Here is a 15,603-nt window from a genome sequence, read left to right on the forward strand (position 1 = left end):
GAGGGAGGAGACAATGACAATCACTAAGGGTGTGTTTGGTGTGTGATAAAAGTAGAGAGAGTTGAGTTGAGTTGAGTTGGTTTATTATTTGGAGAGTTAAATTATTTGTGTTTGTTTGCAGAGTTGAGTTGAGTTGATAATTATTGTCTGTGTTTGTTGTGCAGAGTTGAGTTGAGTTGAGAGTTGAGGATGTGATGCAGTTTTTTGTGAATGAGATTAGTTCTATTTTTTTCTGTTTGTTTTTTTTTTTATTTCATTTTTTCATTTTTTAGTTTTATGCTTTGTTGATTAATTTTCAAATATACACGTATTTTCTCAAATTATTTAATAAACTAGACAATCTCAATTTTTTTTCTCAATTTGTAGAATATAATAGATTATTTTTCATTTATTCTTTTCAAAAACTATAATAATTCTAATTTTCTTCAATCGTTAAAACATACCAACAAAATATATTTCATATTGCTGCTAATTAATTGGTATATTATATATTATATGTATATATATTGAAGGTAATTATCTCAATTACTAATTGGTATATTGTATGTATATATATTGAATCTTGCTAACTTAACTTATTTCACATATCATACAGTTTATTTTTATATAATATGGATAGTATATTTGGAATTGAAATTGTAAATAAGATAATTACCTTTCATTTGATTATGATAGTGAGAATGTGATGTAGTACAGTAACATTTTTCATAAGATCACAAAAATAATATGAACCGATCGAACATGTGGCCGTTTCCAAAAAAAAATTCACACAATATATGTTTTTTCTATACTTATAATATCCGTAAAAAAAATTCACAAAATATTTCTATACTTATAATATCCGTGTCATAATACAAACACAAAAAAAAAATTTAAAAATTTACGACAAATTTTTTTTCGATACTTAGAATCCAAAGGTTTAACGATAAAAAAAAAAAAAAAAAAAAATCAGATCTGGATCCAAATAGCAAAGATGAGGGAAGAGAGAAAGAAATGAAAATATATTGATTTTTAGGGTTAGTTGTGAGGGGATAAAAAATGGGAGTTTTGAGTGGGTAAAAGAGAGAGTTTAATAACCATAGTTTTCTTTATGGGCTTAACAAACATGGGTAATAAATACCCACCCAACCCAATAAGTCATACCCATTTATCAAACACCTCCTAAAATTAATGAGAACTGCCTACTGCCTACCGAATTCCAACATTTCTATTTGGGAGAATTGTATATTCCAATTTTAAAATGAAAATCCAACGAATAGTCTTAAATTAATTTGCATGGAAAATGGTCAGAAATAACACATTTTTTACCTTATAAAATTGACATCTTTTTTGAAAACTCGAAAAAATGGTTTTTCTCGATCCATCTCGGATGAGATCGACCACGAGATTTTAGTTAAAAAATCAATTTTTTCCAACTTATCAATTGTTTGAGGTTTTTTTGATACATTTTGCCAAATTATATACCAAGATTATGTGCATCTCAGTGCTAACCTCAGACAAAGTAACACCGAGATTCTATATATTTAAGCATTCTCGGTAAAGTCCCAGACATAATTAATACCGAAATTTATATATTTGAGTTTTCTTGGTGGAATCTCGAGCAAGATTACCATCGAGATTTTATATATATCTCAAATTTTATCCAATCTTTCAAAAAATTTGATCTTTTCCAAAATTAAAAAATATTGAATCAATTTGAAAAATCTAATTTGGTAATTAAAAACCATTTAGAATTTTGGAAATTCAAAAATGGTAAAAACATAAATTATGCTAAAGATTTGAAAATTTATTTAATGATCAAAGTTATAATTGATAAAATAACTAATTTAAGGTCTTAATTGATTCAGTGGGTAAGGTTTAGGGAAGGACAATCTTTTTTTTTTTTTTTTTTTTTTAATTTTCTCCTTGATTTTATAATATAAATGAAAAGTTTAAATCCCGTTTGATAACCATTTTATTTTTTAAAATTAAGCCTATAGACACTACTTCTACTTCCAAATTTCTTCTTTTGTTATTTACTTTTCAACAATAATTTAAAAAACCAAACCAAATTTTGAGAAATAAAAAAAAAAATAGCTTTCAAAAAGTTGTTTTTGTCTTTGAAATTTGGCTAAGAATTCAACCATTGTACTTAATAAATATGCAAATCATTGTAAGAAATGTGGATGATATAGGCTTAAGTTTCAAAAATAAAAAATAAAAACAAAATGGTTACCAAACGGGACCTTAATAATTTTAAGTACCCCCTTTAAAAACCAAGAAAAATTGTTGTATCAAATGACAAAATTGTTGAAAATATTTTGAAATATAACAAGATGTCACTATTTATTGTGATAGACAACGATAGAACTAATAGACATCTATCAGTATCTATCTTTATGTATCACTGACAGACAATAATATTTTGCTACATCTCTAAATAAATAGGTTCATTTTTCTATATTCGAAATCAGTAAAAGAAAAAAATATTATATTTTGAAATTTTAGAAAACTTGAAATAACCAAACACCTGTACGAGTTTCAAACAATATAATAATTAACCCAATATATAAGTACTTCCTTTCATTTCTTCTTTGAAATAAGGATGTTTAGATGTGGTTATGGCTTAGTAGTGGTGGTGGTTGTTGTATTCTAATTAATCAGTTCATAGTTTTAATTTCCTTCTGGTTTTCTTCCTTTTATAATGAAGCTCCCAATTATATGAAGATTTATTTGTTTATAATGAAAATTTCATTGCTTCTCATTTTCTTCATTTTATAATGAAGTTCCCAACTAATGAACTTTCATTTGTTTATAATGAAAAGCATTGCTATGTGCAATTGTCCAATATCTTCTTTAAAATGGATGTAATTCAATTGATATAATATTTGTAATATCAATTTTGAAATAAAAAATTTGATTTTTCATCCCATATATTATCAAAAAAGGAAAAAAATGTTCTTAGCTTGGCTCCATATATGATTTTGATTCCTTTACTTTAGACCTCATCCCATTTTATTCTATTTACTTTTAAATATTTTAATTTAGTCCCTATATTTTAAATAAATTTTAAGATTAGTTCTTACAGTTGGAAGTTAATTTATTTAAACTTGGTAAAATAATATGATATAATATAAAGTGTAATTATTTTAAATAGCAAAATTGTTAGAAATATTTTCGATATAACAAAATGTCCTATCAATATCTATGACTAATATACAGTAACATTTATCTCTAAATAAAGATAAAATATACAGTAACATTTTATCTCTACTGTCTACTTCACATTAAATAAAGAAAAAAATCTATAAAAAAATTATGTTATCTAAAAAAAATATATCTTAATTAATTTTACATTAAATCATTGAATAATATCATTGTAAATTTGGATTCACATTTAATGGTCATATTTTTTTTTATAAAAAGAAGAATATCATGTTATTATCATCTTAATATAATTTGATTAAAAATCAAATCAAATTATGATTTGAAACTTAAATTTTCTTTTTAAGTAGTTAAATTTAACCTCCCATTAGGTATCTCATCTCCCTTTTTATTTATTTATTTATTTTATTTTGTTAACCGACTCTCTACAACTTTTTTTTTTTTTGGTAGAAATTTGTTGTAACATTGACGTATATTTTTAAATTTCGTTAATAACATTTTTCCAATGGTTTTTTTTTTCTTTTCTGTTCTAGGTCTAGAAGAAGATATCATTTTTTTTTTCTCTTTGTTGTTTAACACACGTCTTCATTTTTTATTTTTTCCACTTTTTAATTTTGTAAAAACTATTGTGAATTTGAGGAGTACAACAGGAACACAGATATAGAGAAAATATAATATAATAATATTAAATATATAAAATATAATATAAAATGAAATAACTAAAAACATAAAATTGGATAATATGAAAATTAGTGGAAGTGGAATTCTCACCAATGTATGCGTGATTTTAAGATCCACCAAATGCTCCTTTTTATAGGCAAAATGGCAAGTAAGATGTGGACTTACATGGACACCAAACATGAATAATTACAAGGCACATGGACAACATGAAGGATGACACATGGTTGTGAAATACTAAGCAATGAGTATCTATTTATTATTATAATATTCATAATACTCCCCTTCAGATGCCCATATATATATATGAATTATACCTCGTTAAAACCTTACTAGGAAAAACCCAATGGGAAAAAACCTTAGTGAAGTAACAAGAGTACACATTCCATATAATATATACTCCTAAAAGAATACAATATATTTACTTCTCCTCACGAAAATATCACTTAAGATCTCTGAGTCGTCGCATTCCAATGTTGCCAATTTTTCAAAGTTGCGGTTGGTAATGCCTTTGTAATAAGTCTGCAAGGTTATCCTTTGAATAAATTTTTTGGATAGTGATGTCGCCAATTTTTTCAAGATCATAAGTATAGAAAAGCTTCAGTGAAATATGCTTTGTTCTATCTCCTTTAATATATCCTCCTTTGTTTTGGGCTATGCAAGCTGTGTTGTTTTCGTATAATATTGTTGGAAGATTTTTATTAGAGATCAAGCCATACGTTTCACAAAGTGCTGAGTCATTGACCTTTGCCATACACATTCTCTACTAGCCTCATGGATTACAAGAATTTCAGCATGATTTGAGAAAGTGACCATTATAGTCTGTTTCACTGATCGCCATGATATAGCAGTTCCTCCACATATGAACAGATAACCTGTTTGAGATCTATCTTTGTGTGGATCAGATAAATATCCAGAATCAGCATAACCAACTAGATCAAAATTTGATTTGTTTGAATAAAATAAACCCATATCGATTGTTCCTCGAAGATAATGGAGTATATGCTTGAAGAAACTCTTATCAAAGAGTACCTATGAGTGGAAGCAAGATCGTTCCAAATTCATTGTGACAGAAATACCGTATTCACAAACGTACAACAAGTTATGCATCTACAAATAAATTCGACATGCTTTTAATAGCAATTAACAAAGGAATAAGAGACATACATCTTGAAGAACTCTTCTTTTTTTTATCTCTCGCTCTCGTAGAAAACATAAACTCTCGACGTCGCTGTGCAAGCCAAGTCAATCGTCCACCAAATCTCGCTGTCACTCACCACCGCACGGTCTTCTACACGAACAAGCAGCAAGGAGGATACCACCACTCAGTGACCCCTGTTATTCTCAAAGTGAGAATCCTGTCTCTTATACACATCTAGATGTGTATAAGAGACAGTCCAGGAGGTGTGGGTTCTGTTGGATTTGGTAGAGGGGAGGAGGAAACTACGATCGTTTACAACGACCAAGCAAGTGGGAGAGATTTTGTGTATATTGTATAGACGTGTAACGACCCGACCCCCAAGGACTTAAGTTAGGCCGTTACTAAATACATGCATGCATGGTACTTAAAACGACACTCTGTTATGGTGAAATAAATTCTAATTAAATAAGGTAAGTTCAAAAGACTTTCATTAAATTCAAACATTAAAAACAACAGTAGGGTACCCATAAATCATAAATGATAATAAATAAGTCTGAAAACGATTCTTAATAGTAAGTTTTAAACATCAAAACTGAAAGTTAAGAAAAACATGAAAATAAATCTAAATCTCATGAGCGGAAGCATAAAACTAGTCCCAGTGGCTCGATCATGAATTTCGCTTGTCTATCGCCGGTGCATCTCCACCTTTACCTGAAACAACGACATGAGAAAGAATGAGTATAAAATACTCAGTAAGTAACCCCACTGGGGTTAGGTTAGGCATCTATGTCCTCTAGATGCCTACCTCTGGTGGAACATATAAATTGTCCTAGTCCTCATGGGACACATACATACATGAAAAACTGAGTTCTATCCTACTATAGCTAAATATGCCCACTACCTTTAATAAATCTCGAAGGAAACACAATCTAGTGAATCCCGAAGGAAACATAAACTGGTGAATTCTGAAGGAAACATAATATCTGGTGAATCTCGAAGGAAACACAAACTGGTGAATCCCGAAGGAAACACAATATCTGGTGAATCTCGAAGGAAACACAAACGGGTGAATCCCGAAGGAAACACAATATCTGGTGAATCCCGAAGGAAACATAAACTGGTGAATCTCGAAGGAAACATAATATCTGGTGAATCCCAAAGGAAACACAAACTGGTGAATCCTGAAGGAAACACAATAACTGGTGAATCCCGAAGGAAACACAATAACTGGTGAATCCCGAAGGAAACACAAACCTAATGGCCATTCTAACTAATCAGTAAAATCACTATCATAGGCTCGACACCATAATTATCACAATATGGTTCTATGACATATATATTGAAGGATCTCAAAACGAGAGTTCCATGAGCGGGCTTAGATCGCTCTGATTTCACAGTGACTGAAATATAAACGATATACATTCTATACTAACAGTTATGCGTATTAAACTCAATAACAACATGCTCAGAATACGATAAAACGTAGAGAAAGAGGTTCATACAAGAGGATGATGATCTTCGTTTATGTGAACCCACAGTAGGGGAAAACTCCATCGATCTACCAGCACCCGATGAGTCTCTCGACTGTTATTGTACGATCCGAACGTACACGAATAAGGATTCGGAGATAACACCACCACCAGGGAAACCCAGGTATACTCGGCATCAAAAACCCAAAGTGTGGGCTCTGGTGAATTTGGTAGAGGACGGAAGAAATGGTATCGTGTAGACGACAAGCGCGTATAAGAAGAACTCTGCTATCGTATAGCGGGGATTCTTATCATATAGTAAAACTACACGATCGTTTAGGAAAAATTGGACGATCGTTTAGGGAACGCGTGAACCAGACGATCGTTTAAACGAAAGAGAATCTATCGTATAGGCTCTCGGCGATCGATCTTTCACGGTTTCTTTTGGGGCGCGGGATTTCAAATTGCACGAATGAAATCTCCAAAAATGAAAACGATTTTCAATCTATAACCCGCCGGTTACCTTAACTTTCGTAGCCCCCACGTTCCCACGTTCATACTAAAAAAAATTTGGTTAATTATTAAATAATTAATCAATTCATTTATTTAATAAATATAATCATATTATATTTATATCCTATAGTTTGATATCATAAATCTACTATAGTATTTTTTCTCTACTTGATATAAATCATATTTATATCTAATTTCCTCCAAAATAATGTATCTCATACATTTAGCCAATTATATCATATATAATTAACCATTCCAATTATATCATATATAATTGTACTTCCTCTTGTCAATTTGAACATTTCAAATTAATCCAAATACTGGTTCTCGACTTTATCCAAGCTACCCAAGTGACCTAATGGACCTGTGGCTCGAAGCTCTAACGGTATGTGAATAGCTGACTAAACTCTTTAGCCACGAGATTCGCCATCCGTTAACTGTCAGTGATTCCACTAAAGACCAACAACTGAACTCTTCTCACCACAGATATATTTCTGTGTCCATTGGATATAACCAATCATGAGTACGATGCCCCTTCACAGATGCTCGTAAGTACAGCTGGACCAATTTACCGTTTTGCCCCTATAGTTACATCTCACTCCTTAAGTACCACTAATTCCTCTAATGAACAATACAACATAGTCCAACTATGTGTGAACACCTCTCAGGCCAAGAAAAGGTGTGTGGTGCCACATTGTTCAAGCCCCAAAGTCATCCCTTAAGGGAGCCATCTATCTACTTACCCCTGCCTCAGGGAAGGAGTGAATTCCATCTTGTGTAGTTGAGTTCCCAACTCCCAAATCAGACGTATCCTCAAAATGGTATGTTTGAATCGGCGACTTAGCCACTCACACCCACACAAATCAAAGGACTGCCCTCGATGGCAGAAGTTCCCAACTTACTCAGGATTGAGGTCATGTTACCACGGTCATCCTAGTGAAGTGAAGTCTCTGTCATGAACGATATTATATAATGAGACGTTAACACTTCATGGTCAGGTCTTATACAAACTCTTTGTATAGGACGCCCCCGCTCGCATGTCCCTAACACGAATGATCGGGATTAGATTATCTGTGGCAAGTCACAACACTTGTGACCATTCCACAAAGCGGGTCGTGTCCGTAGTATTACCAAGATAAGGTTTCCCTCCTATATCCATATACTACAGACCATTTTGATTATCACTTAAGTCATGATCCACTTGTATGTCACCACATACATGCTTGAGTCACATACAGATAACTAGGAATTTTATGTTTATTGGTTTGTGGTAAAGCAAATAAAACACGTAAATGAGCAAAACAACAAGATGTGAAGTAAATATCATATATTAACAATCACAGGTGTTCATATATACTGTTTACAAAGTACAGGACACGAGACTTTAGGGCATCACCCCCAACAATCTCCCACTTGTCCTAAAGTGAAGTGGGGTGTACAAAAAACTTAGTACAAAACAATAAACTAGGGCATAAAAGCCCATACAATAAAATCTCTCACTTGCCCTAGTTCAGCCATGGGCGATCCTGTAGACCCATGCTCCGTAGGTGACCCTCAAACACTATAGTCGTGAGAGCGTTCGTAAATGAGTCAGTAACATTATGCTCCGAAGCGATCTGCGTGACAATCACGTCCCTTCGATGCACTATCTTGCGGATCAGATGATACTTCCGTCCTATGTGTTTACCACGCCAATGACTCCTTGGCTCCTTGGAGTTTGCCACTGCCCCACTATTATCACAATAGAGAGTAATGGGTCTAGACATATCTAGAACTACTTCCAGTTCTGTCAGGAACTTCCTGAGCCAAGCGACCTCCTTAACAACTTTGCAAGCTGCTACGTACTCCGCTTCCATAGTGGAGTCGGCGATACACCCCTGCTTAGTTCTTTGCCACACTACAACTCCTCCGTTAAGAGTGAAGACTAACCCTGATGTGGACTTGAGAGAGTCCTTATCAGTCTGAAGGTCAGAATCCATGTATCCTGTAAGGATCAAATCCCTAGAACCATACACGAGCATGTAGTCCCTCGTTCTCCGAAGATACTTGAGGATGTTCTTCACTACAGTCTAGTGACCTTGGCCTGGGTTAGACTGATACCTACTGAATATACCCACAGCGTAGCAGATGTCTGGACGAGTACAGAGCATCGTGTACATCAAACTGCCAACGACAGACGCATATGGGACTCGTCTCATCTTCTCAACCTCTTGAGGCGTCTTAGGACACATTTTCTAAGACAAAGTGATTCCATGCCTGAATGGTAGTAGGCCCCTCTTGGAGTCCTGCATTGAGTACTTGAGCAACATCTTGTCAATGTACGATGCCTGAGACGAGTGCGAGCAGTGTTCTTACGATCCCGAAAAATCTGGATCCCTAAAACAAACTGAGTCTCTCCAAATCTTTCATTGGAATTAGGTCGCTAGCCAGTTCTTAACTGCAGTCAGTAGACCTACATCATTCCTAATGAGTAGGATATTTGTCTACATACAACACTAAAAAACTACTGAAGTGTTGATGATCTTCTTGTATACACAAGGTTCATCAACCTTTTGGTCAAAGCATACGATTTGATACAGCATCAAATCGTATTTCCAAGATCGAGACGCATATTTCAGTCCATAAATGGACCGTATTCAGTTTGCAAACTTTTTCTCTTGACCTTGAGCTATGAACCCCCTCGGGCTGCACCATATTAATAGTCTTCTCAAGATTGCCATTCAGAAAAGCCGTCTTGACGTCCATTTGCCAGATCTCAATAATTATAATAAGTTGCAATGGACAGGAAGATGCGAATTGACTTTAAAATGGCAACAGGCGAGAAAGTTTTCTCATAGTCGACTCCCTCACTTGGGTATAACCCTTTGTCATAAGTCGAGCCTTGAAGGTCTGTACTTCCCATCAACACCCGTTTGCATTGTAGATCCATTTATAACCTATAGGGCGAACCCATCAGGCTGATCTACAAGATCCCATACTGAGTTGGAAGTACATCGACTCCATCTCGAGATCTATGACCTTGACCCATTTATCCGGTCAACATCCTTCATTGCTTCTTATAAGACAACGGATCCTCAACGTCACCATCTGCTACCATAGCAAGAATTTCCGTGAAAACCAGATAGCGAATGGGTAGGTTCGCAACCCTCCCACTACGTCGAAGTTCCCTCAACTCTTGAGGTGGAATCGACCTACTCTGGATGAACTCCCATCAACAACTCTTGTTGATGTAGCAGACTCTTCAACAACTCTTGTTGAAGTTTCAGCAGTTTCATTGGAAAGCTCCCGTAACACGAACTTTACATCGTGGACTGTGCTCCCTTATATGATCCTCCTCCAAGAAAGTAGCATTTGTTGAAACAAACACCCTATTTTCTGTCGGATCATAAAAAAAACCCCCTCGTGTACCTTTGGGGTACCTACAAAGAGGCATAACCCGATCGTGGTTCCAACTTCTTGGGATTAAGCCTCAAGCAATAATGTGCAGGGCAACCCCAAATGCGAAAATGACGTAAACTAGCTTTACGCCCATTCCACAACTCCAGAGGTGTTCTTGTAACACTCTTGAAGGGAACACAGTTGAGTATGTACACCACAGTCTCCACTGCGAAACCCCAATACAAGTCCGGTAAGGAAGCGTAATTCATCATCGAATAAACCATGTCTAACAAGGTCCTATTTCTCCTCTCCGCTACACTATTCTGCTGAGGTGTATCCGGCGTTGAGAGTTGAGAAACGATTCCATATTCTATCAAATAGTCCTGGAATGCGGAGTCCAAAAACTCTCCACCTCGATCTGATCGAAGTGTTTTAATCCGTCTATCCAATGAGTTTTCAACTTTAGCCTTGAACTCTTTGAACTTTTCAAAGGATTCAGACTTCCATTGCAAAAGATAAACATACACGTATCTGGAGTAATCATCAGTAAAACTGATAAAATACTCATAGCCACCTCAGGCTCGCACATTCATAGGACCACAAAGGTCAGAATGTACTAACTCAAGAGGCTCTTTGGCTCTAAAACTTTTTCCAGTAAAAGGTCATTTAATCATCTTACCCTCAAGGCAAGATTCGTACACAGGTAAAGAATTTTCTTCTAACTCACTTAGAAGTCCATTCTTCACCAATATCTCAATCCTATTGAGATTGATGTGCCCTAAGCCTAGATGCCAAAGTTAGGCATTTTCTTTTAGAGAAATTCGTTGACGTTTTGATTGAGTTACGACAGTTATGAACATTTCAGTATTATGAAGGGAATTAATGGCTAATGGTCTTAGCACATATAAATTTGATTCCAGATTTGCTGTGTAAATAAAGACACCATCTTTATAAATAAACGCTTTACTCAAATTGAAAGAAATAGTGTATTTACATTGCAATAAGAACTTTACAGAAATAAGGTTCCTTTTTAGTTCAGGAACAATATATACATCATTTAAATTTAGAAACCTATTCTGTAAAGTCAACTGGATCCCTCCCACTTCCATAGTTGAGACGACGTTCCCGGTTCCTACTCACATCGTCATCACACCAGCCTTCATCTATCGTCAGGATCTAATCCCCTAAAAAGAAGAAAAAATATGGTTAGTGGCACTTGAATTAATTATCCAGGCAGAATCATCATTCTCCACTAAACAAGTTTCGAGTACAAGTAAATCATATTTACCTTTATCGCCCTTCGCCTTAGCCTTGGCTGCTTTCTTCTCCTTTAGATACCAAGGACAGTTCCTCTTCCAATGTCCATCTTGATTGTAATGGAAACAATTTCCTTTAGCAACTGGTAGACGCCTCCTCTGAGCGATAGGCGGTGGGTTAGCAGGTGCCTTCCCTTTTCCCTTACCACCCTTCTTCTTCTTCCCCTTTGCAGAGTTAGAAGTAGAAGGTGCAGACTTCGTTCCTGAGGTCGAACCTCTATGGAACGTCCTTGAGGATGAAGCAACATTTACCTCACTTTTCTGCCTTTCTTTACTTTTCAGTAAAGATTGGTATGTCTGCAACTCGTTGAGGAGAGTTGTAAGGTTATATTTCACTTTGTTAATAATCACATTACTAACAAAGTGCATGAAGCTCTTCGGAAAAGAATGCAGGATTATGCTAACTTGGCTGCCCTCATCGATGGTAGACCATTCAACTCCGCCACATTGAAGTGGACTATCATGTTTAGCACATGTTCACAAATAGAGGTGCCTTCTTGCATTTTGGAGTTGAATATATATTTAAGAGCGTCATGCATAAGCTGTTCAAACGGTTGTTTCATCCCATGCAGGGACTCCATGATCTCACGAGCTGAGACCATAGGCTCATGCTTCTTAGCCAAGACGTCAGAAAGACTTGCCAAGATATAGGCTCGGGCCTTCTCATTCGCCCTTGTCCATCGCTCATATGCTTCCCGAACATTTTGAGCGGCATTTGAAGCTAGAATAGGAGGACAAGCTTCTGTGAGAGCGAACATGAGATCCTCGATGATTAGGATCGTCGTGATCGTGTGTTTCCAAGTTGAAATATTTTCATAGTCAATTTTTTGACGCTTAACAAAGATAAAGTGGCTGTAGCCATTTGAAAAAGTTGCTGAAAATACGAACAAATCTTGATTAGATTTTGCTAAACCACTTTTAAACCAATTAGTTTTACAAAACAGTTTCAAGTACCCTAAGTTATAGACTTCTATTTTGCAATGATGCCCCAGTGAGTTAGGATAAATGCCACCGGTGGGATGATCAATTGCCCCTTCACTGGGATGAGACATTCTCAAGTAGAACCAACTCTTGGAACTGAACCTAACAGCCACCATTTTTCGGTCCAGAATTGTTAACATTTAACTATTCCATGTAAGTGTAACCCCTCATTTTCGGTACCAGAGTTCCGCCCTAATGCGCTTACCATAGGAAAAAGACAGATTAGGACAAGAGACTAAGTTACCTTATCCTCTTACAGGAGATCAAATAAAGAAACGCGCAAAACTGTCGTCCTTTAGGGGGGACACTCCCAGGGTGCCTCAAGACGATGCGTAGTAACTTTATTCAACCTAACGAGGGAGACTGAGGGATATGCTATCGCACTTCCTGCTCCCACTTACTATGAACATTCTTTCCATCCACCTTGATATTGACCTATCCAAACACCATCCGTTGGGGGGACATGTCAAAGTGCCACAAGGCTGAGGATAGATCTCACGGTGTGAACTTTAGGAGAAAAATGAAAGGTTTAAGTGAAGCATCTTATGCCCCAAGTACCTTCCGCTGAATGTTCTACCTAGGGATTCATTAACCTAGACAATTCGACTACTAATTTTAGTCTAAGTGGTCTTTTTAAAGTCACTCATAAACAACATTTGTTTATGAAATATAAACAAGTTGAAGTAGTCACATTTAAACACTTAAATGGACTGTCCTTAACTTGCATGCATGCATCAAATCTATCTAATTCACCTTTCCAGATAAGTTCCCAGGTAAGGATGTTACGTTTCCGTCAACTTAAATACCCCAGCCTAGACAGAACCCGCCTTAGACAAAAGGTCCCTTATAGATAGATTTGTTACACTTTAACCTTTTATTAACCAATTTAATCCTATTAAACTGATTAAAAGATTAAAGCCTTAGGGTTGCTAATCATATTAGAACCATGATCTTAGGTCTATATGATCCAAGCTTTAAACATTTTAAAACCATGAATTAAACCTAAGTGAGCATGCATGTCTTTCTTATTTCTTTTAGTTCTAATTTCTCTTTAACTTTTTAAAAGAAACAACTAAAAAACATTGCACACAACGAGGCGTTTATAACAATTATGAAGTAACCTATGTGTCATACTTCATGCAATATTTGGTCATTACTATATAACTTTTATATAACGCGTAATAACCAAGCAAACATACTATCATTCACCCTTATACTATAACAATTATAATATAAAGATGATGCATGTCAATACTTTTTATGCATGCAAATATAACTCTTATATTAATGATGCATGAGCATGCTCCTACTTAATAAAATCATGCTTCTCTAAATTATAACAATTACAATAAAGAGATGATGCATGATCAATCCATAACCTAAGGTGGGATTTACTATATGTGCATACCATATGACATATAAGACATACATCGCATGTAATAAATAAATAGATTAATGGATTGGGATGAGCCTTTAAACCAAAAAAGAACCAGAATGAAAAACCCTATCTATTATATTTGTTATCGAGCAAACCGGTTCACAGGCGAATCGGATCTTGAACCGCTAGGAGGTCTCCATCATGTAGCAATCTTTAGTAGGTAGACGATCGTTCAACGTGCACTAGACGATAGGAACTTTAGCAAACAATCGCGTAAATGACGACGAGGCTGCGAAGCCTGATCGTCCATGTGATTGTGTAGCGCAACGATAGGTAAATGATTTACCTTAAGTTACTAAGCGATCGTTTAGTCAGATACTAAATGATCATTTAGTTAGATACTAAGCGATGAAGCTTGCTGACCTAAACGATCGTCAGCACGCTTTAAACGATACGCGAGCGTCTGATCGTTTACCGATGCGTGCAACTTGGTAAACGATTTACCTTCCGATGCTAAGTGATCGTTTAGTCAGTTACTAAGCAATGAAGCTTGCTGACCTAAACGATCGTCTTACTTGCGCGCGCATTAAACGATACTCAGCGATCGCATGCCTGATCGTCTTCCCGATACGACCAACGCTTGATTGCATACCCCATCGTTCAACCATGATCGCTTAGTCCTTCATCTTCACGATGCGATGGATAGCGATCGCATAGAACTGTTTCTGCACGATGCAATCAACCTTAGATCATCTCCTTCCTCGAAGAGCTACAACCTTTGTCCAGAACTTCGATGAACGACTCAAGACTTCAAGCACTTTGAATACAGACTCGATTACGATTATATATGCCCAAAAACGCAAGGGCCTTTACATACAATTAGAAATGTAAAAGGAATTTAAACAGACCGAGGAAAATAATCCCGAAAACATCAATTAATCCGGCACATCCACAATAGTATTAACATTTAAAACAACGTAGAAATGCACCCAACATGAATGTAAACGTTATTTCGTTGCAACAAATGAAATCAAAGTATCAGAACTTGGCTCTGATACCAATTGAAGGATCTCAAAACGAGAGTTCCATGAGCGAGCTTAGATCGCTCCGATTTCACAGTGACCGAAATATAAAGGATACACATTCTATACAAACAGTTATGCATATTAAACTCAATAACAGCATGCTCAGAATACGATAAAACGTAGAGAAAGGGGTTCATACGAGAGGAAGACGATCTTCATTTATGTGAACCCATAGCAGCGGAAAACTCCACCGATCTACCAGCACTTGGCGAGTCTCTCGACTGTTACTATACAATCTGAACGTACACGAATAAGGATTCGAGGACAACACCACCACTAGGGAAACCCAGGTATACTCGGCGTAAAAAACCCAAAGTTTGGGCTCTGGTGAGTTTGGTAGAGGATGAAGGAAAGGGTATCTTGTAGACGACAAGTGCGTACAAGAAGAACTCTGCTATCGTATAGTGGGGACGTTTATCATATAGTAAAACTACACGATCGTTTAGGAAAACTGGACAATCGTTTAAGAAAGTGGTATACGATCATTTAGGGAATGATCTCTAACCAAATAAGTTAAATT

This window comes from Benincasa hispida, chromosome 3 (assembly GCF_009727055.1).
Source record: "Benincasa hispida cultivar B227 chromosome 3, ASM972705v1, whole genome shotgun sequence".
Taxonomy (NCBI): domain Eukaryota; kingdom Viridiplantae; phylum Streptophyta; class Magnoliopsida; order Cucurbitales; family Cucurbitaceae; genus Benincasa; species Benincasa hispida.